Here is a 25,086-nt window from a genome sequence, read left to right as displayed (position 1 = left end):
GAAGTGACCCTGTCTGACTCAATCGGAAGATATAACTGAGTATCATCAGCAAAGCAGTGAAAACGGATGTTGTGTTTTCTAAAAATGGACCCCAAAAGGCAACATGTAAAGATTAAAAAGCAATGGACCTAAAATAGACCCTTGAGGGACCCCACAGATCAGAGGAGCTGGAGATGAAGAACATTTCCCTAAATGAACAGAAAAACTCCTGTCAGTCAGGTAGGATCAAAACCAGGATAGAACTGAGCCTTTGATACCGACCACCTGCTCCAGTCGTGACACCAAGATGTTGTGGTCCACAGTATCAAAGGCAGCAGAAAGGTCTAAAAGCACTAAAACAGCAGAGCTTCCTGCATCAACAGTTAAAAGAAGGTCATTAAAAACTCTTAAAAGGGCCGTCTCTGTGCTATGGCCTGATTTAAAACCTGACTGGAATTTTTCACCAATGCTGTTGGCAGTTCAAAACCTCTTAAGTTGATTAAAAACAACTTTCTCCAAAAGAATGCCTAACTGACTGCTAACCGAATGATGGAGGTTCTGGACGAAGAGCGCTTTAAAGTTAGGATCCTCCTCCATCTGCGGAAAATTATCAGAACCAAAATAAGCATGTAAGTTTCTGTAGTAGTAGTTGTTTATTGACTCTTGTCTGCCTTGTCTGGTGTTCAGAGCAGAGGTCAGACCAGATTGTAAAGTGTGATCAGAGAACTCTCTCTCAAGAGCTTGGCGTAGACGATTGAAGTCTGCCCGTACATGGAAAGGTTGACGATCCATGAACTTAGTGACCTCTCTACTAGCAATTGATTTAATTAAATACATGTAGTCCTGAACGGTAGCTTCAGGAAATCTTCTCAGGTAGAACGTCAGGTCATCAAGATAAGCTTTAATGTCATGTTGACCACCTGGTTTGGGGTCAAAACGACTGATGATCTTAGCAATTTTGTCCAATTCCCTGTCGGATGGACCATGCTGGACCTGGTCTCTCGTCAGGTGCGAGGAGGGATCAGTCTTAACGGGGATCAGTCTTAACGGGTATTGGTGTAACTGGAGGGACAGTCCAGTTTAACCGGGGCGAGAGGGACCCGAGGTCGTACTCACCTGCTGGTCTACTTGCTTGTTCCAGATCACCAACTTGTGTTGGATAAATGTGAGTGGGGGTCAAACCTACCGGAGGAGGTGGTCTCCCACTTCTGATTGGGTCGACTCCTGTATCAGGAAATTTCTGTGTGTTTATGCTTTTAAGCTGTGTCTTAGTTTTAGACAGCTGGTTCTGCAAATATTGGATCTGCTCATCCTTTTGAAGTAACTGTCTACCATAAGTATTGTTGTCCATCTTTAGATGATCGAGATCATGCGAAACTTTCTGGAGGTTTTGATGGACGTTAGTGTAGGCTTCCCTCTCCAGCTTTAGATTTTGTTTGGTCGTTGCAAGTTCATTGGTCACCTGTAGGTGATTTTGACTGAGGAGCTTATAATTTTCTGTTAGCTCAGATAACTCTGTAGCAACTTTGCTCTGATCACTTACATCAGGGCTGGCTCTAAGAAGTTTATTTTCTTCTTTTAACTGATGTAATTTTTGCTTTTTTTTTTTAAGAGTGTTTGCAGCATGAATAAGAAGTTCATGTGTCATTTGCAATCTCTTAGCTACAATAATTGCTAATTCGCCAAGCATTTTGGTAGCATTTTGACCTGTTAGGGTTTCCAGCAAAACTTTGTTTGATAAATCAAGTGTGATTCGTTCTAATTGTTTTGAATCATGTTGTTGAATTTGACTCCAATAACCAGGATTTGTTCCTGTAGTTAGTTCTGTCAAAGCCTGTTCCAGTGTGGAAAAGGGACTCTCTGGGTTCAGTTCTTCAGAACCACTGACAGATCCTTCAACTTGCTGTTTCTCAGCCATGATTACTCTTTTATTTACAACTATAAACAAAGACAGGTTAAATTAGGGTTAACCTTACTATATTTTGTTTTATGTGTGGGTTATCTGTTTTAAAATAGCTAGTTAACTGTTAGTGAAAGTAACTTGTTTGTTTAAAGTTTGTTTGCAAAGCTTTCAATTGTCAAGGAAGCTGCTTGACTGCTTAACCTTGTGAATTAAAACTTTTTATAAACACAACTTTAACATCAACAGTTATTTATTTCAGGAGTTAACTTTAAGCTGAAAAACGCAAACCTTTAAAACTATTAAACAATTTAGATTGGATAACAGTTTAAAGTTTGAACACAACTTGTTGTTTAATTTTGATCAGCTAAACTGTTAAGTTTAAAAATAGCTATATTTATTTACAAACAAAGGTTAAATGCTGTGAATATTTGTAATTGCAAATGCAGCAGTAAATCATTCCCTTTTTCCCTGTCTGGTTGTAAGATTGTGTTTACTGACTGAAATAATAAAAAATAATGGGTTTTTTTTTTTACCACAAAGTTTTGAAAAGAGGAAACTCTAACAACTTATTTAACCACTGGTGGGCAGAAAGGAGTTTTAGAGCTGGAACCAGGCGGTGCTTTTAGAAAATGAGGTGGATTATGATGTCATCTAGGACCGCCCTCAGGCTTCTTAAAGTCTGGTCACTTCAAAATGGCTTCCAGAAACTAATTTATGTTTGACAAAGAAGAAGTCACAAGAGAGACGCCTGGCCTCCCTCTAACACACAGCCAAACACAACAACGCAGCGCTTTCTCACCCAGAAACCGAGTTACAAACATTACCAGCAAAATAATCTTTTAAAGTGCAGATGACTTCACGCATACGCGTGAGAACCACTCATTCACTGACCCGGAGTTAGGTCCGTGAACGCAACACGACCCACGTATGCAGTCTTCAACCACCCAACGTACACAATCTGGGACGTTTAATCCACACAAAGCGTACTTTCAGCGCTTCCACACGCTTCTATGACGTTTAAATCACAAAGCAGTAACAGAACGGTGAACTTTTTTCAGCCGTCTGTAAACGTGTTCGCTTCAGCAGCAACACGCTTCAGGACACACGAGCTGTGTCGGTCCTGGGAACTTTCACGCACAAGCAGACCTCGGCGGGTCGCTATGAAAGTTTTACAATCGCTTTACCAACGTTTATTAATCCATAAACGGGATTGTCAGCGAGCAGAGTAGCTAATTCTGGTGCTAACAATGAGACTTCAGGAATTTTCTGCAGATTACCGGAATACGCGGTTCAAAATCTGTAATTCCTGGCAGATAAAACTGTTCTGGCCTGAAACTTTGCAGATCCAGACAACAATTTATCTTTATTTAGGCCTTTAACAAAATTTAAAAAAATCTTTCAATGCATGCACAAAATATACAGAACAGGAGTCTTCAGCTTAGATCTTGCTCAGAACAACCCTTTTACGACAATTTTAAAGACCATTTGTGCGTCCACAATATCTTAAAAATGTCTAATGCATACAGAAAACGAGCATTACCATTTTTTTAAAGCTTAATTTAATTTCCCTCAGCGTAGCGAAGTTTAAAACGCTCCTTCAGCTTATTTCAGAAACAGACTTTTGACCCGGAAACACTACTAGCGCTTAAGATTTTCAAAGTAAAAGCTTTGTTTATTTGTTGACCAGAATACTCAGCTCAGAAGCGGCCACCGCACTGTTTTGAGTGCTTAATTATGACATCTGTTCTAAATACGCCTCGCACTAACGCACCAAAATAAATATATCTGTAGCGGGAAGGGTTGTTTAATAGTTACAATTCGTTATTAATTTTATTTTGAAGGGGCACCACTCTCAGCTCTGAGAGAACGTCTGAAGGTCTTAAAATCAATTCAGATTATTATTACCTCGAATTACTCTTTTACACCGTGAGTTCTTTTATATGAAGGATTCAGATGTCACAAGTAAAACACACACGCTTTAATACAATTTTGTGATGTTTATTTAACTATGTACGATAAACAACTGTTTGCAATTATTTCTGACATTTAAAATGAAGACTTTGGTCCCAGCTGGGGTTAGATGGAAATTAAGTGACCGTTAAAATTACTGGTTAGCATGGATTAACAGATAAATGAAATTATTCTATTTGCTTCATCAAACCAGAAATAAGATGCAATGTAGAACAATTTTGTTATTTCATCAGGGCAGATTATTTATGAAATTTTACTAAAAGAAATACGTTTTATCATTCAATAGTTAAAATTTGGTCTGAAATTTAAAGAAAAATAATTACTGAACTGAGTTAAACTAATTTGGTTAAAATCTAAATTCTTGAACACCAGAGTCAACCGTCAGAGTATCAGATCAGCTGTTCCTACCAGGAGTCGTCTTCAAAGGCTGCCAGAGACACCAGATATTTGACTCTGTATGATCCGATGGTCTGGTGATGTAAAGTTGTAATCCTTCACATCCCTGGCCTCAACACGATGAGTCTGTTCACTGGCTCAAACGGTCAGCCTGGAGCGTTTCCTGGAGTTCTGGACAGCTGTTGTTAACTCTGTGATGAAAACTGCAGGTGTTTGGACCGCTGAAGAGGATTCTATCAAACTTCGCCCAAAGTTGAAGCTAATTTTCTCCTTGGAAGTCTTCTGAAGGTTGTGTCTTAAAGCTTCTCATCTCCTCCTCGGGAGGGCTTCATCACTTCATCATCATTTTTCTTCTTCTGTCTCTCCTTTCTGAGAGGTCTTCCTCTCTTGTAAAACAAATGACCACACCTCTGATTTGAAAGAGGTGGTCGATTTGAACCAATCAGATTGAAAGGGCTGAACTTTTATCAACTAAATAAAGTATTTTAATCTGCTCTGTTGAAAAAGTCATCAAATAAAATCATTTAAGACACTTATCAACTTTAAATGAGGTTAAACAACACAAACACTTTGTCAACCTTATAAACAGAAAACAAGTTTGTAAACTTTTGGCCTACACAGGTTATTGCCAGCTGTAAGGGAAACAACAAGGCAGTTATTTAGTTATTCCCAGTAAACAATTCTTTCATCACAGAGAAACAGTATTAATTCTCCTAGAATGTGAATAAAAAGTCTGTCCGTTTTCTTGCATGCTAGAAATGGGACCCAAGTGTCAAAGCTGGAATCCCTTTGAACAGAGACGAAGCTTTCTGTTATTTACGATCGTTGATGGGTAAATTGGTCGGAGGTTGGTACAAGTGGATCCCAGGACATGCTGGGTGATCTGTGTTAACTCACGTCCATTTTGGGGTTCACAGAAAGGGTTTTCCAATATTATTCAGATTTATTGGCTCTTTGGTTATCTTACAAACCATAAAAGTCTTCTTTTGACACTTTCCAGAGTTAGAGATGCTGAAAACAAACTTTAAACTGTCTCAGGTTCTGACGTGGGGGTGAGGTGGGATGTCTCAGTTGTTCAAGGGATGAGGAGTTTCTTTTTTTCTTTTTCAGAAACATCTTTACAGAATGAACTATTCAGTTACAGAAATGAAAGTCTGTTACAAAATGACATTCCGGGACGCAGGTATATCTCTACATGATTATTTGGAATTTCAACAGGCTCTGGATCAGTTGAGGTGGGCTCAGAGGGCGTGGTTGTCCTGGTATGCACTTCCATCTGCAAAAGCAGAAATTGGTGTTGCAAACTCTTGAAGCGTTCCTCTTATAGTGCAGAATCCTCTCTCCACTTTTTCTCCTGAACTTCCTGTTGTCCCATGAAGGCCTGAAGAATTCCTGCAATATCATGCAGAGTTGGCTCTCTGGTATCTTCACACTCAGTGTCTCCAGCCATGGCTTAAGCTCCTTCTTAAATTTCCTTCTCACTCTGACTGCTGTGGGACCTCTTTGGTTTCAATTTTGTTTCCTTTTCTTGGGCGTACAACATTCTCAAAAAATTTGTTTGAGGAGAAAAAAAAATCAAATACAAAAAAAATGTTGAAAGAAAAAAAAATCCTATCTCGTCAACTCAAATGTCTGACTTCTTGATACCACATGTGATGGACCAAGTTGAAAACAAGAGGAGTCACTGTAAGTATTAGAAAAATAAGGTTTTTATTTTAACCCCCAAAGATAATGCTTTACAAAAAAATGATTGCTGAGCTCATAAGAGGTCAAAGGAACAAAACTGAACTCAGGCAAAAATGGGAACAAGCTGGCAGTACGAACAAACGTAACTGACCTGAAAAAATGGCACACAAGGGTATTTATACTGGCTGATCAGACCATTAAGACACAATAGGGGTAACTAAACAGAAAACAGTCACTAACTACAATAACCAACACAGTACAGCTAAATCTGATAAAATAAACTAAATCTGGTAAACTAAACACCAAAAGTGGAAATTAAATAAATTAACTTTAAATAGAAATTTTCACTTAAATACAAAAGCTCTTTTTTTAAATAAAGAAAATACAAGTTCCCCCTCTCCAGCAGGAACTGGTGGTGCAGTCCAATCAGCTCCATGTATTTAAATGTGCTAAGCCCACCATCTTTTGTCTGGCAACTCCCAGGGATCACGGCAGGTAAGAATCGGTAAAAGAAACAAGAATTAATCACAAGCACAAACAAAAATGAACAATGAGTTGATATAAATACGTAAGTAAACTAAATGTGTGGGCTTACAGATAGAACAAATGTATCTAAACCAACCAATAAACATTTTATTGCAAACTAAAGTTGTTTAGATGAAAAATAAATGGTACATATAAGAGTTACCGACTTTAGAGTGTGGCCATGGGTTTGGCTGTCACAAGCAGCATAAAAACTGAAGCGAAAAAGAAAAATACGGTATTTAATGACCGGCCGGTTTAAGAGGTACAAAAAAGCCACAGCAGTTACAGGGTGTGTGCATGAGCGGCAGCACATCCGCTGACTCGCTGGTTGAAATGGACTTGCAACCTGTCCAGGGTGTCCCCCACCTCTCACACCGTGGTGGCTGGACATGGGCACCAGCAACTCCTGCTACCCGAAAAGGAAGAAGCGGGTAAATGTAATGGATCGATGCATGGGTCAGTAGATCATGCGCGCCTCTCCGTACCTTCTGTCATCTACGTTGAAGGAAGTAGCAGCATAAAAGCTGAAGCGAAAAATACATTAAATTTTTTTTTTAAATAATTAAAGCTGCATGCAGCATTGGAGGCCCTCGCAGCAAAGCGCCGCTCCGGCCTTTCGGCGACCGCGGGAGCTCCAGCTAGTCCACCCAGACGCCATCGTGAACGCTCTCGTGCCAGTCCTGCACGCGTTCACCACAAGGCGCATTTCCCAAATCTTCAACATGGCCTTCCATCCATCTTGTTACTTGTCCAGCTACAGATCTTACAAGTATACGTGCAATCTGACCTTCCAGACAAGAGTTATGGTGACTTCCTGTTTTATTGTGAATGTTTGACAAGCACTTCCTTTATGCTTTTCAACTTGTCATGTGTGGTAATCAACAGTTAGTGAACAAAGTTTCAGTCTAATATCTTACACAGTGCGAAGTTGGAAGTATCATCCAATAATCAACAGTTTTTTCTCTGAGTAGGTGGGGCTTAAGTGATGTCATGAATCAACAATACCAATGTATGTACAGGTCCTTCTCAAAAAATTAGCATATTGGGATAAAGGTCATTATTTTCCATAATGTAATGATAAAAATGAAACTTTCATATATTTCAGACTCATTGCACACCAACTGAAATATTTCAGGTCTTTAATTGTTTTAATACTGATGATTATGGCATACAGCTCATGAAAACCCAAAATGCCTGACCATCTGAATCGACGACGTAACTCTAAACACCTGCAAAAGATTCCTGAGGCTTTTAAAAACTCCCAGCCTTGTTCATTACTCAAAACCGCAACCATGGGTAAGACTGCCGACCTGACTGCTGTCCAGAAGGCCATCATTGACACCCTCAAGCAAGAGGGTAAGACACAGAAAGAAACTGCTGAATGAATAGGCTGTTCCCAGAGTGCTGTATCAAGGCACCTCAGTGGGAAGTCTGTGGGAAGGGAAAAGTGTGGCAGAAAAAACTGCACAACGAGAAGAGGTGACCGGACCCTGAGGAGGATTGTGGAGAAGGGCCGATTCCAGACCTTGGGGGACCTGCGGAAGCAGTGGACTGAGTCTGGAGTAGAAACATCCAGAGCCACCGTGCACAGGCGTGTGCAGGAAATGGGCTACAGGTGCCGCATTCCCCAGGTCAAGCCACTTTTCAACCAGAAACAGCGGCAGAAGCGCCTGACCTGGGCTACAGAGAAGCAGCACTGGACTGTTGCTCAGTGGTCCAAAGTACTTTTTTCTGATGAAAGCAAATTTTACATGTCATTCGGAAATCAAGGTGCCAGAGTCTGGAGGAAGACTGGGGAGAAGGAAATGCCAAAATGCCAGAAGTCCAGTGTGAAGCACCCACAGTCAGTGATGGTCTGGGGTGCCATGTCATCTGCTGGTGTTGGTCCACTGTGTTTTATCAAGGGCAGGGTCAATGCAGCTAGCTATCAGGAGATTTTAGAGCACTTCATGCTTCCATCTGCTGAAAAGCTTTATGGAGATGAAGATTTCATTTTTCAGCACGACCTTGCACCTGCTCACAGTGCCAAAACCACTGGTAAATGGTTTGTTTACTGACCATGGTATTACTGTGCTCAATTGGCCTGCCAACTCTCCTGACCTGAACCCCATAGAGAACCTGTGGGATATTGTGAAGAGAAAGTTGAGAGACACAAGACCCAACACTCTGGATGAGCTTAAGGCCGCTATCGAAGCATCCTGGGCCTCCATAACACCTCAGCAGTGCCACAGGCTGATTGCCTCCATGCCACGCCGCATTGAAGCAGTCATTCATGCAAAAGGATTCCCGACCAAGTATTGAGTGCATAACTGAACATGATTATTTGAAGGTTGGTGTTTTTTGTATTAAAAACACTTGTCTTTCATTGGTGGGATGAAATATGCAATTTTTTTAGGACAGGCATTTTGGGTTTCATGAGCTGTATGCCATAATCATCAGTATTAAAACAATTAAAGACGTGAAATATTTCAGTTGGTGTGCAATGAATCTGAAATATATGAAAGTTTCATTTTTATCATTACATTATGGAAAATAATGACCTTTATCACAATATGCTAATTTTTTGAGAAGGACCTGTACAAGTGTTCACTGATTAAGCACAAAAACTCAGGTTCAGCTCAGATGATGTATCACCAGTGGTGGGATGTAACTAAGTACAAATACTTCATTATAGTACTTAAGTACATTTTTCATGTATCTGTACTTTACTTAAGTAGAGTTAAATGTGGGTACTTTATACTTTTACTCCACTACATTTTACATCAAGTATCTGTACTTTCTACTACACTACATTTTTATAATGCGTTACATTACAAGTTACATTCATGTTGTGGCTTTTTGATTTGTTCGTTAGTTTGAAAGTAACCAATAGTGAGAGGAGTGCTAGTCCAATGAATCATTGCAAAGTGGGCAGGTAACGTTAGACCTGCCTTAAAGAAGAGCTGGACCAATGACATATATTCTAGTATGTATGTCACTGAACTGGGTGCACCCACAGCACCACTAACACACCCAAAATGTATTCCACCACAAGAGTCACCCAGAAGATATGTACCACCCATGGCCTTATTGAAAGATTATTGAAAGACTGTTAAGTACAGCAGGACAGATTCTCTCCCAAAAGAGCCAGATTGGACTCAAAAATCTTTGAAAACCAACTTATTCTGAACTTGAACAAGAAATTCTTGCTGCAATATTAAAATGTGTCAGTTCTTGGGATGTTAGGAGACAAGAGATGCCTCCAAATGTCTCAACACTCAGGTCCAAGTTTTAAAAATGGTGTCAGGAAGTTAAAATATTGTTCAATATTGACCCATTACAAGGTTGAATAGACAGTATTTTAACTAGAGTTGATGACAAACTGGAGTTGAAATATCAGTTGAAATGATCAGAGCCTGTTCCTTTGTTAGTTGCTAGCTTTGCTTTGCTGCTCTGTCTGTGAAATTGCTGTGAGACTCTTGCATTTCTTCCGAACCATAATTATGGACTTGTTTTGACCAGTTGGTCCCTCATCTCAATTTACATTTCTTTGAAGTGAAGACAGGCTTTGGGCGAGCCGATTTACCCTGTTGGCACGTACGCAGCTGGATATCTCATCGACTGGAAAACTTGATGATGTGTATCCTGATGCATGCTCAATAATCCAGGTAGAAAAATCTAAAAAAGTTAAATCTGGTCCTCTGGACATTAAAAAAAACCCAAAACAAAGCAAAACAACAAAAAATTTAGAAACGTTTCGTCTCTCGTCCGAGAGACTTCCTCAGTCTGAGGTGCTGTATTCAGCTCAGTCTCTTAAATAGCACCTTCTCAGAGTGGATCAACCAGTTTTGCTGCTGACAACCAAAACCAGCTGATCACATGCTCAAGAAGGACCATCAGCACACTGATGGCTGTGTACTATTCACAGAGGGCTGAGTGATACTAGCAATCACAGCATTGTAAGAGGGGGACAGTTGAACCCGGAGGCCTCCACCCCTGTTTAACGATGGACGGTTTCTTTTCACAAAGATGGCCTCCTTTACTCCTCTCTCAAACCATCGTTCCTCTCTGTCCAGGATGTGAACATCTTCATCCCTGAAAGAGTGACCGCTGGCCTGGAGATGAGTGTAGACCGCAGAGTCCTGGCCTGATGATGTTGATCTTCTGTGCTGGGCCATCCTTTTGGCCAGTGGCTGTTTTGTTTCCCCGATGTAAGACTGATCACAGCCCTCCTGACACTGAACAGCATACACAACATTACTCTGTTTGTGCCGGGGGACTGGATCTTTGGGATGAACCAGTCTTTGCCGTAATGTATTTTGGGGTTTAAAAGCCACTGGGACGTTATGTTTAGAAAATAAACGTCTCAGTTTCTCTGATACTCCCTCAACATATGGAATGACCACTGGTCTGGGTCTGGGTTCCTCCTTTTCACCTGTTGGCTGACTGGAGTCCTGTTTGGGTTTCTTCTCTGCTTTCAGGAAGGCCCAGTTAGGATATCCACATTGCTCTAGAGCCTGTCTTGTGTGGGATTTCTCCTTCTGCCTGGCTCCTGAGCTAGTGGGGATGCTGTCTGCTCTGTGATACAGAGTCCTGATGACTCCTAACTTGTGCTCCAAAGGGTGATGGGAGTCAAACTGCAAATACTGGTCTGTGTGTGTGGGTTTGCGGTACACCTCAGTTTGCAAATGTCCTCTATCAGAGACTGAGACCTCACAGTCCAAGAAATAGACACATCATCTTTTTTGATGATGTGTCTATATCTGCTGCCATCTGTGGATTTTAAGGACGCATATTTAATTGGATTTTCGATAACTGGTTCCTGCTTTTTGGATTCAGCTGGTGCTGGTTTTATCTACAATCAAAGAAGTCATCAGCAGCAAATTTGGACCCGATCACGCTGCTTGCCTTTATGATGGCTTTGTTCATGTCTGGAGTACCCGGACTCAAATGCTTTGGGCTGAATGGATCAGATCTTGGAGATTTTTACTCAGACACGTTTCCATCGGTGTTGGCCATGTTAATTTGGACATTTCGGAACCGAGTGGACCAACACAGACTCAAGGTTGATGTCATTAAGTTCTGCCTGTCCCCAAAACAACTGTGTGTTTATCTAAATTTTGGTCGCCTTGGTTGTCCTTGAAGGTCATCTTATCTAAAGTCGCCTGGAGAAAATGTGGTCTGACGCACACCACCCCCTCCCTGAGGAATTTCCAACTGATAACCAGATGAAACCCAGCTGAAAAAACTTTGTCATAATTTCAGGACTCTGGATTCTTATAAAGGTTATCCTTGGCCATTTCTCGACATACCTTGAGAATGTTTATGGATCTCACCGGAGGACATTGACTGATTACAATGACCTCGAGAGCATCTGTAGGCATTGTTGATGGGTCTCGTCTCTTCCTTCTTCCTGCTCTGCTCTGCAGAATGTCTACGTAAATATGTGCTTGTTTGTACGAAGTGTTTTTTTCAATATTAGGGGTTTTTCTCAGCCAAGAAAAAAGTCTGATAGGAATTTTTTTTCGCCTCCAATTCCTACGTGTCCAGTTAACCACTGTTTTTGTCTGTCCAAACAGGTCTCACTTGTAAATGAGTCTTCAAGGCTCAATATGATTTATCTGTTTAAATAAAGGTTGAATGAATGAATAGTTGTGTCTAATGCTCCTTTTGTTCAGGCAGACAACTTTTACTGAAATGTGTTTACTGCAGTTAAAATGACACATTGGTTTTGATTTGTGTTAAATAAAAACTTTCAAAGGTATAATCATTCCTCTTTCTCATTTTGATTAATGGCATTTAACTCTGCATGTCATCCCTGAAATTCTGACGCACAGAATCACAAGTCCAAGTGTGAACTGTGTCACAGAGTAAACACAATAAAAACATGTAGTATCTGCAGCATTGTTCATTAAAATGACTCAACACTATTAATGTATTACAGAAAATATACATATGGTACACAGACTTAAAGACATGTAGACCATTGCATTATGTAATACATTCAGGAAGTACTTTTACTTTTAATACTTTTAAGTATTTTAAAAGCAAGTACTTATTTACTTTTACTTAAGTAAAAATGTTAATGTGGTACTTCTACTTTTACTAGAGTACATTTTTGTCTGTTTATTTGTACTTTTACTTAAGTACAGTGTTTGAGTACTTTCTCCACCACTGTGTATCACTGAGATCTAACTGTTGGAATGATGTAGGGGTGCACTTGAGTCCAATGTTAAAGAACAATATCAATGTGTCTATAAGTGCTCACTGATCATGCACATAAAATCTGGTACATATTGAATGAGATATTTCACTGAGATATAACTGTTTAAATAATCTAGGGGCGCACTGGAGTGCAAAGTTAAACAACAATACCAGTGTGTGTAGAAGTGCTCTCTAATGACGTTCCAAAAATCTGGCTTAGATTGGATGATATTTCACTTAGATATAACTCTTGGAATAATCTAGGGGGCACATTTGAGTCTTATGTTAAACCACAATATCAATGTGTTTAGACATGCTCCCTGAATATGCACAAAAAATTTTTGTTCAGATTGGATGGTGTATCACTGAGATCTAACTGTTGGAATAATCTAGGGGGTGCACTAGAGTCAAATGTTCAAGAACAATACCAATGTGTCTATAAGGGCTCACTGATCACGCACAAAAAATCTGGTGCAGATCGGATAATATATCATTGAGCTATAACTGTAGGAATAATGTAGGGGACGTTGTGGAGGCTATTGGCCACTTATCATGGATACCTGTTCAAGGGACAGATAATGATCGATCATAGTGATTTTGGTGCGCTGCGGCTGAAATCTGTGCAATTTAGAGCCAAACGTATTGCAACGGCTGTGGCTGAGTGGTTATTCTAAAGCGCTTTGAGTGTCTAGAAATAAGATAGAAAGGCACTATATAAGTACAGTCCATTTACCGTTTAATTCTGAATTCACCACGCCCACATCCTCAAGCAAAAACGGTTTGTGCTTTAAATAAAGTCAGACCATATTATCTGTCTTCTAACACAGGACCATCCTGATTAGGTCAATGGTGTTAAAGATGGAGCATTCCAAGTTAAATAATAAACTTCCTGTTCTGAGGGGGCGTGGCTTTGATCACGTCAAAATATGACCATAGTGGATTGTCGGGCATCCAACAGGGATGAGTCATGCCAAGTTTTGTGCATTTCGGCCTTTCGATGTGAAAGTTATAGTGTTTGGAAATTTATGGCGTGAAGCAAAACTTTCAGGGCTGGCCACGCCCCTTTAACATATACGAAAACGCAAGCTTTAGATAACTTTTGCTCTCCGATGTCTTAAGGGCATATCAATCAAATTTTAAGGCAATCCTTCAAAATTCCTAGGAGTTCGTTAAAATTCACAATTAGAAACGCCCAAAAAAGACCCTTTGACCCAAAATGGCCGACTTCCTTTTGGTTTTGGACCAGGGCTCCAAGAGACTTTTTCATAGTTCCTGAGAAGATACAGATGTTCACCTAGTTTCAGATTTATTGGTCCAAAAATGGCTTGGGGCTTAGGTTTTAAATTATTCTAGGGGGTCCTGATGCATGCTCAATAAGGAAGAGGGCAGACTACAGGAACCACTTGCGATTCAACCTCAGATGTCGACAAAGTGGCATCATTCCCAAGAGCCTTGAACTAAAATCATCGGTCAGCGGGCACCGGGCAAGCAAGATCCTTCAGAAGGCACAGACCCAGCTGCTGAATTAACGGGTGAGACAGACCAATTTTACTATTGAGGCTTTGAAGGCCAAAGAAGAACACATTAAACAGAAACTAACTGTGTCTAGATCAGACCACACTTCAGCAAGTGTTGGACTGTACAGATCAGGCACGCTTAGCACAGCATGTCAAGTCCAAGACTCGACAACAAAACAAGTTTAACTTACTGATAACTCATCAACACCATCACTATTATAATAACAACACATTCAGTGTAGGACAACACTCCAGTAGTCAATTACATGCCAGGGAGACAGAAAAGTGGGTGAAGAATTTATCTGACAGACAGCTCACCCAGCCGGAGACAGAAATTCTTGCCAGGGGACTGAACTTTGCAGTTGTACCAAGTAGAATTCCTTTGGTGGAGATGATCACAGCCACTGAGTCAGCCATCCGCAACAACAGAATTAAAGAGGCTGAAGCAGAACAGCTCAGAATCAAAGTTTCAGCCTGCCTCAGCAATGCCAAACCACCACCTTCCAACATCAGTAGAGAGGAGAGGGACGCACTCACCACTCTTAGCAAGGACAAAAACTTCATTATTCTCCCGGCAGACAAAGGAAGGTGCACAGTGATTTTGAACCAGAAAGACTATCTTGAGAAAGTTATGACACTCCTTAGTGACTTAACCACTTATGAACCTCTGAAACGAGATCCAGGAAGTGGTTACAAGAAGAAATTGATAGATTGCCTGAAAATTTTGGAGCAGGACAAGGCTATTGACCGTTTTCTGTACCACAGACTGTACCCAGGGGAGGCCACACCTAGTCTGTATGGTTGACCTAAAATCCACAAACAAGGTGTACCTTTAAGACCAATTGTTAGTATGATTAAGTCTGTCACTTACAATGTTTCCAAATATCTGGCGTCTGTACTCATCCCTTTAGTTGGCAGCTCAGAACACCACATACAGAACACCATGGACTTTGTGGATAAGGTGAGGGATGTCATCATGGAGACTGATGAAACAATGGTCTCTTTTGATGTCACATCACTCTTTACGTGCATTCCTGTTGATGATGCAGTAGAGGTGGTCAGTTTAAGATTAAAATCAGACACCACTCTGAGCAGCAGGACCACACTTTCCACAGAACAACTGTGCCAACTCTTGAAACTGTGCCTGCAGTCAACCTACTTCACATATGGGGAGCAATATTATAGGCAGAAACATGGGTGTGCTATGGGGTCTCCAGTTTCTCCTATTGTTGCCAACCTGTACATGGAGGAGGTAGAAAAGAGAGCCTTGATATCCTTTTCAGGGACACCACCAAGTCATTGGTTCAGGTATATTGACAACACCTGGGTTAAAATTAAATCTCAGGAAGTCCAAAATTTTACTGACCACATCAGCTCTGTGGATAAATACATCAAGTTCACACGAGAAGATGTAAAAAATGGCAAGTTGGCTTTCTTGGACTGTGAGGTCTCAGTCTCCGATAGAGGACAATTGCAAACCGAGGTGTACCGCAAACCCACCCACACAGACCAGTATTTGCAGTTTGACTCCCATCACCCTTTGGAGCACAAGTTAGGAGTCATCATGACTCTGTATCACAGAGCAGACAGCCTCCCCACTAACTCGGGAGCCAGGCAGAAGGAGAAATCCTACACAAAACAGGCTCTAGAGCAATGTGGATATCCTAACTGGGCCTTCCTGAAAGCAGAGAAGAAACCCAAACAGGACTCCAGTCAGCCATCAGGTGAAAAGGTGGAACCCAGACCCAGACCAGTGGTCATTCCGTATGTTGAGGGAGTATCAGAGAAACTGAGACATTTATTTTCTAAACATAACGTCCCAGTAGCTTTTAAACCCCAAAATACATTACGGCAAAGACTGGTTCATCCCAAAGATCCAGTCCCCCGGCACAAACAGAGTAATGTGTATGCTGTTCAGTGTCAGGAGGGCTGTGATCAGTCTTACATCGGGGAAACTAAACAGCCACTGGCCAAAAGGGTGGCCCAGCACAGAAGATCAACATCATCCGGCCAGGATTCTGCGGTCTACACTCATCTCCAGGCCAGCGGTCACTCTTTCAAGGATGAAGATGTTCACATCCTGGACAGAGAGGAACGATGGTTTGAGAGAGGAGTAAAGGAGGCCATCTTTGTGAAAAGAAATCGTCCATCATTAAACAGGGGTGGAGCCTCCGGGTTCAACTGTCCCCCTCTTACAATTTATTTATTTTTGTTTTTTTCATTTAGCCTTTATTTATCCAGGTTAGTCTCATTGAGCCACGAGAACTCATTTTCAAGAGAGACCTGTTTAGGGAGCACATGGTGGGGGTTAAGGGCCTTGATCATGGGCCCAGAGTGGGGCGAATGAGGGTGGGGGCAAGTGTGGGTGTTTCACCTACACCACCCACAATTTTGATGTTGTCGGGGCCGGGGCGTGAACCGGCGATCTTCGGATCACAAGCCCACCTCTCTAACCTCTGCGCCACCACTCCCCCAATGCTGTGATTGCTAGTATCACTCAGCCCTCTGTGAACAGTAAACAGCCATCAGGTGCTAATGATCCATTGTTAGGCTGATGGTCCTTCTTGAGCATGTGATCAGCTGGTTTTGGTTGTCAGCAGCAAACTGGTTGATCCACTCTTGAGAAGGTGCTATTTAAGAGACTGAGCTGAATACAGCTCCTCAGACTGAGGAAGTCTCTTGGATGAGAGACGAAACGTTTCTATATATTTTTTTATTTTTATTTTTTTATTTTTTTTTTGAATGTCCAGAGGACCAGATTGAACTTTTTTGGATATTCTAGGGGGTGTTGTGGAGGCTATTGGCCATTTAAGTTGTGACTCTAGTTCGCCCCCTAGATTATTCCAACAGCTATATCTCAGTGAAATATCATCCAATATGTACCAGATTTTATGTGCATGATCAGTGAGCACTTATAGACACATTGATATTGTTCTTTAACATTGGACTCAAGTGCGCCCCTACATTATTTCAACAGTTATATCTCATTGATACATCAGCCAATCTGAACCTCAGTTTTTGTACTTGATCAATGAGCACTTGTACACACAATAGCCTCCACAACGCCCCCTAGAATATTTTAAAACCTAAGCCCCAAGCCATTTTTGGTATTGTGGATTCATGACATAACTTAAGCCCCACCTACTCAGAGAAAAAAACGATTGATTATTGCATGACACTTTCAGCTTCGCACTGTGTAAGATATTAGACTGAAACTTTGTTTGCTAACTGTTGATTACCACACATGACATGTGGAAAAGCATAAAGGAAGTGCTTGTCAAACATTCGCCACAAAACAGGAAGTCACTACAACACCTGTCTGGAAGGTCAGATTTTGCCTATACTTTTAAGACTTGCAGCTGGACAAGTAACGAGATGGACGGAAGGCCATGTCGAAAATTCGGGAAATGCGCCCCGTGGTGAACGCATGCGGGATTGGCACGACAGCGTTTGCAATGGCGACTGGGTGGACTAGCTGGAGCTCACTCAGTTGCTGTAAGGCCGGAGCGGCGCTTTGCTGCGAGGGCCTCCAATGCTGCTTGCAACTTTAATATAAAATTCTCATTGTTCTATATTTTTCCAAATGATTTTGCTTAAACAAAAAATGCTTCACTACATGTTGGATCCGGTCCATTTCTGTCCAAATCACAGAGATGCCTATTCACATTGCATTAGTATTATCACAAGACCTTAGAGTTCAGCAAAATGTAGTAGGTAATTTGCGTGGGAATTTTCACTTTACAAATTATTGACATGACCGATTCGCACGGGATTAACAACATAGACAATCTCCGTAATTATTACAAATAGCATGTGTTCCCTAGGTAAACTTAATCCTGTGCGAATAGGGCTTTAGTCCACGTTAGATTTATTACTGTTTTTCTTGTACAGTTTAATCTTTTTGTTAAATAACTAGTATGTAAAGAGTGTTATCTGCATAGGACACTTAACTTTTATAGACATACAGTATGTCATTCTAGCTGTTTGTAATCCTACTAATCAATTTTTCACAATATTCCCCAGATTCATTTACCCTGGTTAGTTTAATCTTACAGACATGTTTGATTTTCCTGATTGATTGATTTAATTTACATTCATCTGTAATAATTCCGATTCTTATCTCCCCCTGCAGGCTGCGTTCGTTCTTTTTCTCGTCACTTTCTCAGAACCAACAGTAAGCACGATTTCTCTTCCTGGTGGATCCGAGATCAGATGTCGAGGGCGACTCTCTTAAAATCATTACTTATCAATTATTTTCTGTTATGCCCTCCCTAGGAAGAAGTAACCCCCCCCCCCCCAACTCTCCGCAGTGACTGTAAATAGTATCATTTGTCAATAAAATTGTTATGAGTACACATCTGTATAACATTGTGTCCTTATTAACATTAAATAAAAAAGAATATATAGATAACTTACAACGAATAATAACTTTATTAACATTGTTTTTTAGTTTGTAACAGAAACTAATTAAAGGGCATCAATTTGCCTGAAAAAAAAACTTAAATCCTTATTTAAACTGTAAACATTTTTGACCATTTGATACTAAAAAATAAAATATAATCAGAATCAGAATAAACTTTATTGGCATTGCACCGAGATACAACGCGAATATGTACGTACAGTCGTCCGAAGATGGGCGAAGTGCACGAAGCTGCAGCTATAAATAATTAGTGCGACCTTCTTATTCTTATTCAGAATAATATTTTGCTTAGATGAGAAAAGGAAAGAAAACATGAGGAGAGACGATATAAAAAAAAGATCTCTCACTCCGTGTCCTAGACGGTGCACAATTTGAGGCATGAAAAAATCCTACCACAGCAAAGCAACATAAACAGACGTTATACATGAACATATAGGTGGAGAAGATGTTGAATTTTAAGGGAAAGTCGTAGCATAGTCCAGAGCCCCCCCTCAGCCATTGTCCAGATAAGAGGTGACGTTCATCTTCAGCTCAGTTGAGGTTCTGTTACATGTCCACGGCCTTGGAGAAGGGAGGGGTGAGGAAACAGTCAAAGCATCTTTGTTGTTTTCCAAACATTCCAGGAGGAGTTGAGATAAGTCCGGCATCAAGGCCACAGTTTGGGTCAGGCAGAACTTGTAATTGTTGTTTCTGCCTTTAAAGTCTCGCTGGTACATATTCTCTGATGGAAACTCCAAAACAGCCGAATTGATCCTTTACTCCAAAAGTCGAGCTCACAGCTTTCTCCAGATTATTCCACCATTCATGAGTGCTGCCAGGGAGATCACAGTCCTGATACAGCTGCTCCAATTCCCTGTCACAGCTCCACATTCAGACCGAGCACAGTCAAGCTTCAACACCTCCACACGAATTTGTAGACAACCAGATTTCACCAACTCAAACAGTAGATTCTAGTCGTCATCATGAATCCAATGTGTTTCCGTCGAGGTCAGAGGGTCCTCCTTACCCTGACTGTCGGGAGAAGTTGATCAATTTTGTTGAGAGACCAGCTGATCCTTCCAATTAAGAGGTATGCAGGAAAAAAAAGAGGCTTTTTAAGGGTTCACAGGACAAAAGAGTGCAGCAGGGAAGCCGTTGGGGGGGGGGGGGGCACGTCTGGGTCCACCGTAAAATAACAGGAAAAAAATCAATAAATAAATAAATAAATAAATAATAATAAATTCAAATCGATCAGCAATAGGGCAGCACGGTGGCACAACTAGTAGAGCTGCTGCCTCTCAGCGAGCAGGTCCTTGGTTCAAACCCCGGTCCAGGGGCCTTTCTGGGTGGAGTTTGCATGTTCTCTCCGTGCATGCGTGGGTTTTCTCCGGGTGCTCCGGTTTCCTCCCACAGACCAAAAACATGCATGTTAGGCTGATTGGTAACTCTAAATTGTCCCTAGGTGTGAGTGAGAGTGAGTGGTTGTTTGTCTCGTTTGTCTCTATGTGTCCCTGTGATGGACTTGCGACCTGTCCAGGGTGTCCCCCGCCCCTCGCACAGTGATTGCTGGACATGGGCACCAGCGACCCCCGTGACCCAAAATGGAATAAGCGGGTAAAGAAAATGGATGGATGGATGGATGATCAGCAACATTTTAACTCAGGAGTGTTTTATAAAACACTTGGACCTACAAAAACAAAAATGAATAAAACAATTTGGGCTGATTTTTTTTTTTATCAAAATGAGGAAGTCAGGAATAATGAGCAAACTCATGGATAAAACTAAAACATTTTGTCAACGCGTAAGAAGAAATAGGGGGCAGGTGTCGCTCTTGCTTTGAGTTTACTCTTTGTTGCATGCTTGCTGTGAGTGATGTCCAGAGTGTACAGCGTAATCTGTCTTTTTTTACGTGAGGAAGCGTTGTAAAAATGTATATTCGTGGATTTGAGGGCTTGTCATAATGGACAGTGTCGCTCCCCTCTGTTGCTGAGACAATAAAATCCTCCTCCACCTCCTCAGTCCTCCGCTGCTGTTTTTATGACGCTCTGAAACAGCAGCGGAGGACTGAGGAGGTGGAGGAGGATTTTATTGTCTCAGCAACAGAGGGGAGCGACACTGTTCATGCATGGTTCCCAAAATGATAAGGCAGTCATATTTATTCATAACTTTATTTTTAGTAAGTCTGAGAGATATGAGCAAAAAGAGCATGTTCCCAGGGTCACACACCCCCCCCCCCCCCCCCGGGGGGCCCGCCCCACTATTTGAGAAGGACTGCTTTAAATAAAATAAATATGCCACACAGGAGAGGTAGTTAATTTTCTTAAACTCAGGTTTAATCTTGCATAGGTTTTAATCATAGGTTGAAATACGAGCAGGCAAAAAACAATTTCATGACGCTTCATCTGCAAATATGTTCACTGACAGCCTCAAAAGTGTTTTTTATGATGTTTTCAGACAAAAATAAGGTCAGACGACTCTGGTAGCCTCGCAGCTTATCTGGGCGAAAGGTTCGTCACTCTGATCCAGACAAAAACAACACTTTAACACACACACACAAGGTACTTTGTAGGGCGGCTGAGTGGTTAGAGCAGTCGTCCTCCAATGCAAGAGTTGGGGGTTCGATTCCATCAGCAGTCACATGCTGAAGCGTCCTTGGGTAAGACACTGAACCTCTCATTGCCTCGGATGTGTGTCCCATCAGTGTATGAATGTGATAAAGCTCTGATTAGTCTCTTTAGAATGATTTGTTCAATAAGCTTTGTAGAGATCTAGTATAGAGCTGTATGAATGGGTAAATGAGGACACAGATTGTTGTAAAGCACTTTGAGTATCTGGATAAGATAGAAGGACACTATACAAGTACAGTCCATTTACTTTAGTAGGTGAAAAACATCTTTGACCTTTCACATCTCCATCATTTTCATTAGAGAGAAGGTGTTGATGTTTTGATCTATGACTATCAGAGCATCGTTAAATCTGAAAAGAACAAATACTTCTCCCAAATCATTGCTTCAAACAGTCATAATCCCTGCGTTCTTTTTAATACGGTAAACTTAATTTTAAACGTGCCGTGTCTCAGTCTGCTAGCATGGAGGCCTCTGTTGACATCTGTAACGACTTTACCAGATACTTTGCTGATAAGGTAGAGTTGATTAAGTCATCCATCCCCCAGTCCACAACTGACCCCTCTGTCTTTGTCCCTTGCTCAGCTGTCTTTAAAACTGTTTGAACCCTTTTCACTCCTATTTTTAAACAAAGTCGTTGGTCAGATGAAAGCCTCCTGTTCCCCTGCTGGCCCCATTCCTGCATCGTTTTTTGAAAAAGTTCTACCCACGATTGGACCCTCTGTTCTTACTATGGTAAAGAGTAGTATTGTGACAAGTGTGGTCCCTTATGTTTTCAAACATGCAGTAGTTAATCCATGAATGGTTCCGCTCATACCCGAGTGGCAGGAGTTTCTGTGTCAAGGTTGATAATAATGTATCCGCCTCATTACCTCTTTCTTGTGGGGTCCCACAGGGTTAGATTCTTGGACCCCTTCTTATTCTAATTGCTCCCACTTGGGTCCATCCTGAAGAAACATGGTCTTTCATTCCATTGTTATGCTGTTGACTGTCAGATCTATCTGCCTGTGAAACCAGCAAGTGTTTGCTCCATATACTCTGTTAAAATGTCTGGATGACATTAAGGCCTGGATGGCTTCAAATTTCTTAGGTTTTAACGATGAGAAGACTGAAGTCATTGTCTTTAGCCCTAGCTCAACTGCCACCACTGATCCTGTCAACCTGGACTCTCTTCAGCCATATCTGAAGCAGTCTGGTAAAAATCTCAGGATGGTTTTAGAATCTGATTTCAAATTTGACAAACAAATCAACTCTGTTTTGCAGAAAAGCTTCTTCCAGCTAAGACAGGCAGCTAAGCTCAAGCCAGTATTGTCCAGACCCGACCTTGAGAAACTAGTCCACGCCTTTGTCACGACCCAATTGGACTATTGCAATGCACTCTATGCTGGGGTCAGCCAGGCCTCCATTTCTCGTCTTCAGCTCCTCCAGAATGCTGCTGCTCAACTTTTAATCGGAATTTGTAGGTCTGAACATATCACACCAGCTCTGTCCTCCCTTCACTGGCTCCCTATTCATACTAAGATAGTCTTTAAAATTCTTCTGTTGAACTTCAAGTGCCTAAATGGCCTCGCACCCCTTTACCTCTCTGAGCTACTGGAACCTTACGTTCCCTCTCGGGCTCTGAGATCATCCGATCAGCTGCTTTTGGCTGTTCCAAAAATAATAATAACTTCTAATAACTTCACAACTTTCTACAGTCCATTCCTGGACTTCTGCAGGTCTCTCTAGGACCTCATACCTTATATATTATAGGTTTTTTATTTTAAAGATCCTCCTGTATCAGAAAGCACAACTTCAAGTGACAGGTAGCTTGCAGGTGAGCCTCTGACCAGTCTGGATCCAACTGCAGACCTAAGGGGGCTATAACAAACAGGATCCCTAGGCCATCAACTTCTTTCAAGGAGTTAGCAAAGCTCCCCACAGGCACCCAAAACCCAGTAGAGTTTTTTCGAACTGTCACATGACCAAACACCTCTTGACGCTTTGCAGACATACAATTTTTAATGTGTTTTTAGTAAACCGCGGCAGGCTATTACACCCAGAACGTCTTGGGACTAAGCACGGTTCTCGTAAAGATTTTAATGTCAGCAAAAATTACGTGACAATTGTCATACGGGGCTTCAAACCTTCAGCCACGTCATTTGTTTAATTTAATCAAAAATCAAACAAAAGTTTATGTACTGGCTTTTAAATCAACCGGACGATTCTTATTTTTGGGGAAAAAATTGTGTTTCGCATGTTTATAATGCTTTCTGGCTAACAATGTTGCTAGTGCTTCCGGCCCGCTCTCCCCATGCGCTACAACAAAAAAATGCCACGTATATAAACTTTTACGTCTGATAATTACTTTCATGAAATCACGTACTATACTATAACGTTCTACTGCCTTTCAGCTCACTAAACTGCAAGCACAGGACCGAAAACAGAGGAGCCTGTCAATTCTTAAGGGACACTTAGAAATTTGATTTAACAGGTTTCCTGCTTACCTCATGAAATGTTAATAGCCGGCTCGTACAGTCTGTGCAGACTCGGTCACTTTCTGTGGTGTCACTTTTAAACAATAATAAACGAGCTACCACTTCTAAAGATGGGAGCCGAACGGTCACAGCGCCAAGCTGATGCGGGCCCCATGCTACTGCAGCTAGCTGTTGCTAGCTGTAGGCCTCAGGCCTCCTCTCAGACCCCAGGTCCACCTCCAGCCAACGTTGCCCCCGGCTCTGACCTTCCTCAGAAGCGGCAACTCACACTATCAATAAATCAAGGAAACGTGAATTAAGTTTTACCAATTGTATTAAATCAAGGCAGGAGAAGGTTACAGTTTACAGCGTTGGCCTCAGATACAATTTGCTGTGGGAGTGGTGGCGCAGAGGTTAGAAGATGGGCCTGTGATTGGAAAGTCGCAGGTTCAACTCCCGGTACCATCAACATCAAAATGTGGGTGGAAAAGGTAGAACACTCACACCTCCCACCACCCTCATTCGCCCCACTCTGGGCCCCCGAGCAAGGCCCTTAACCCCCACTATCTGCTCCCTAAACTGGTCTCTCTTGAAAATGAGTTCTCGTGACTCAATAAAACTACATGTATAAATAAAGGGTAAAAAAATTCGATGTGAGATCAGGAACCAGAATGGCCGAATGTCACATGTCATTACAGATTTATAGAGTCTAGACTCCTCCTTCGCAGAAGGAGAGCACAGCCTATCATGTGGATGAGGGGGCCAGACTAAGTGTGGTCTTATTGGACCTTATATGATTTAATGTGAAAGGAAAAATGATGCGATGCATAAGCCTTTCTGCGTGATGCATCGAGCCAAATAAACTTATTCCTTGATAGATATTGAATCCCTGGGAGACACTTATTAGAGTTGCTGATCCCGTTTAAATCGGTCAGAACCGTGTCATAATTTCATTATACAGTAATCCCGTCTCTGAGCAGATCAAACCCCCAGGACCAGTCTAGATAAAAATACTAACAAACACCTCTGTCAGAGACTGCAGTTCCACTCCCAGAACAGAAGAAACAGGGAATATTCTCCTTTGTGTTGACATCCATCAATTATCTTTTACCCACTTCTTTCATTTTGGGTCACAGGGGTCGCTGGAGCCTATGTCCAGCAGTCACTGTACGAGGGGCGGGTACACCCTGGACGAAACTTTCATCTATTTAAATGAGTGAACTGCTTCATAGTTCAACTGAAGCATTTATTCCTGAGTAGATCAGCTGAGCTGTTTGCATATAGCCTCTGACTCCAGGTGGTTTGTTAGGGAAATTAGGAGTTCAGAGACTAGATCTGCAGCAAACTAGCAGGTGTTATCAGTCCAGTGGAATCTCATCTGTATGAAGAGTACACCTGGTTCCAATGCACAATAAGAGCACACACACGCACCCCCCCCCCCCCCCCC

At 41.6% G+C, this 25,086-nt stretch overlaps 1 protein-coding gene across 1 annotated transcript in view; it reads left to right on the top strand.

Annotated features, from left to right (window-relative positions):
- Window positions 1-25,086, top strand: part of abat (4-aminobutyrate aminotransferase) — a gene marked incomplete in the record, with an annotated part of 131,810 nt that overhangs the window by 34,417 nt on the left and 72,307 nt on the right.

The sequence above is a fragment of the Nematolebias whitei genome, chromosome 15 (assembly GCF_014905685.2).
Source record: "Nematolebias whitei isolate Nwh7 chromosome 15, NemWhi1, whole genome shotgun sequence".
In the NCBI taxonomy this organism is placed as follows: Eukaryota; Metazoa; Chordata; class Actinopteri; order Cyprinodontiformes; family Rivulidae; genus Nematolebias; species Nematolebias whitei.
Note: the sequence above shows the minus strand (reverse complement) of the source record. Positions and strands in the feature narration are given on the sequence as shown.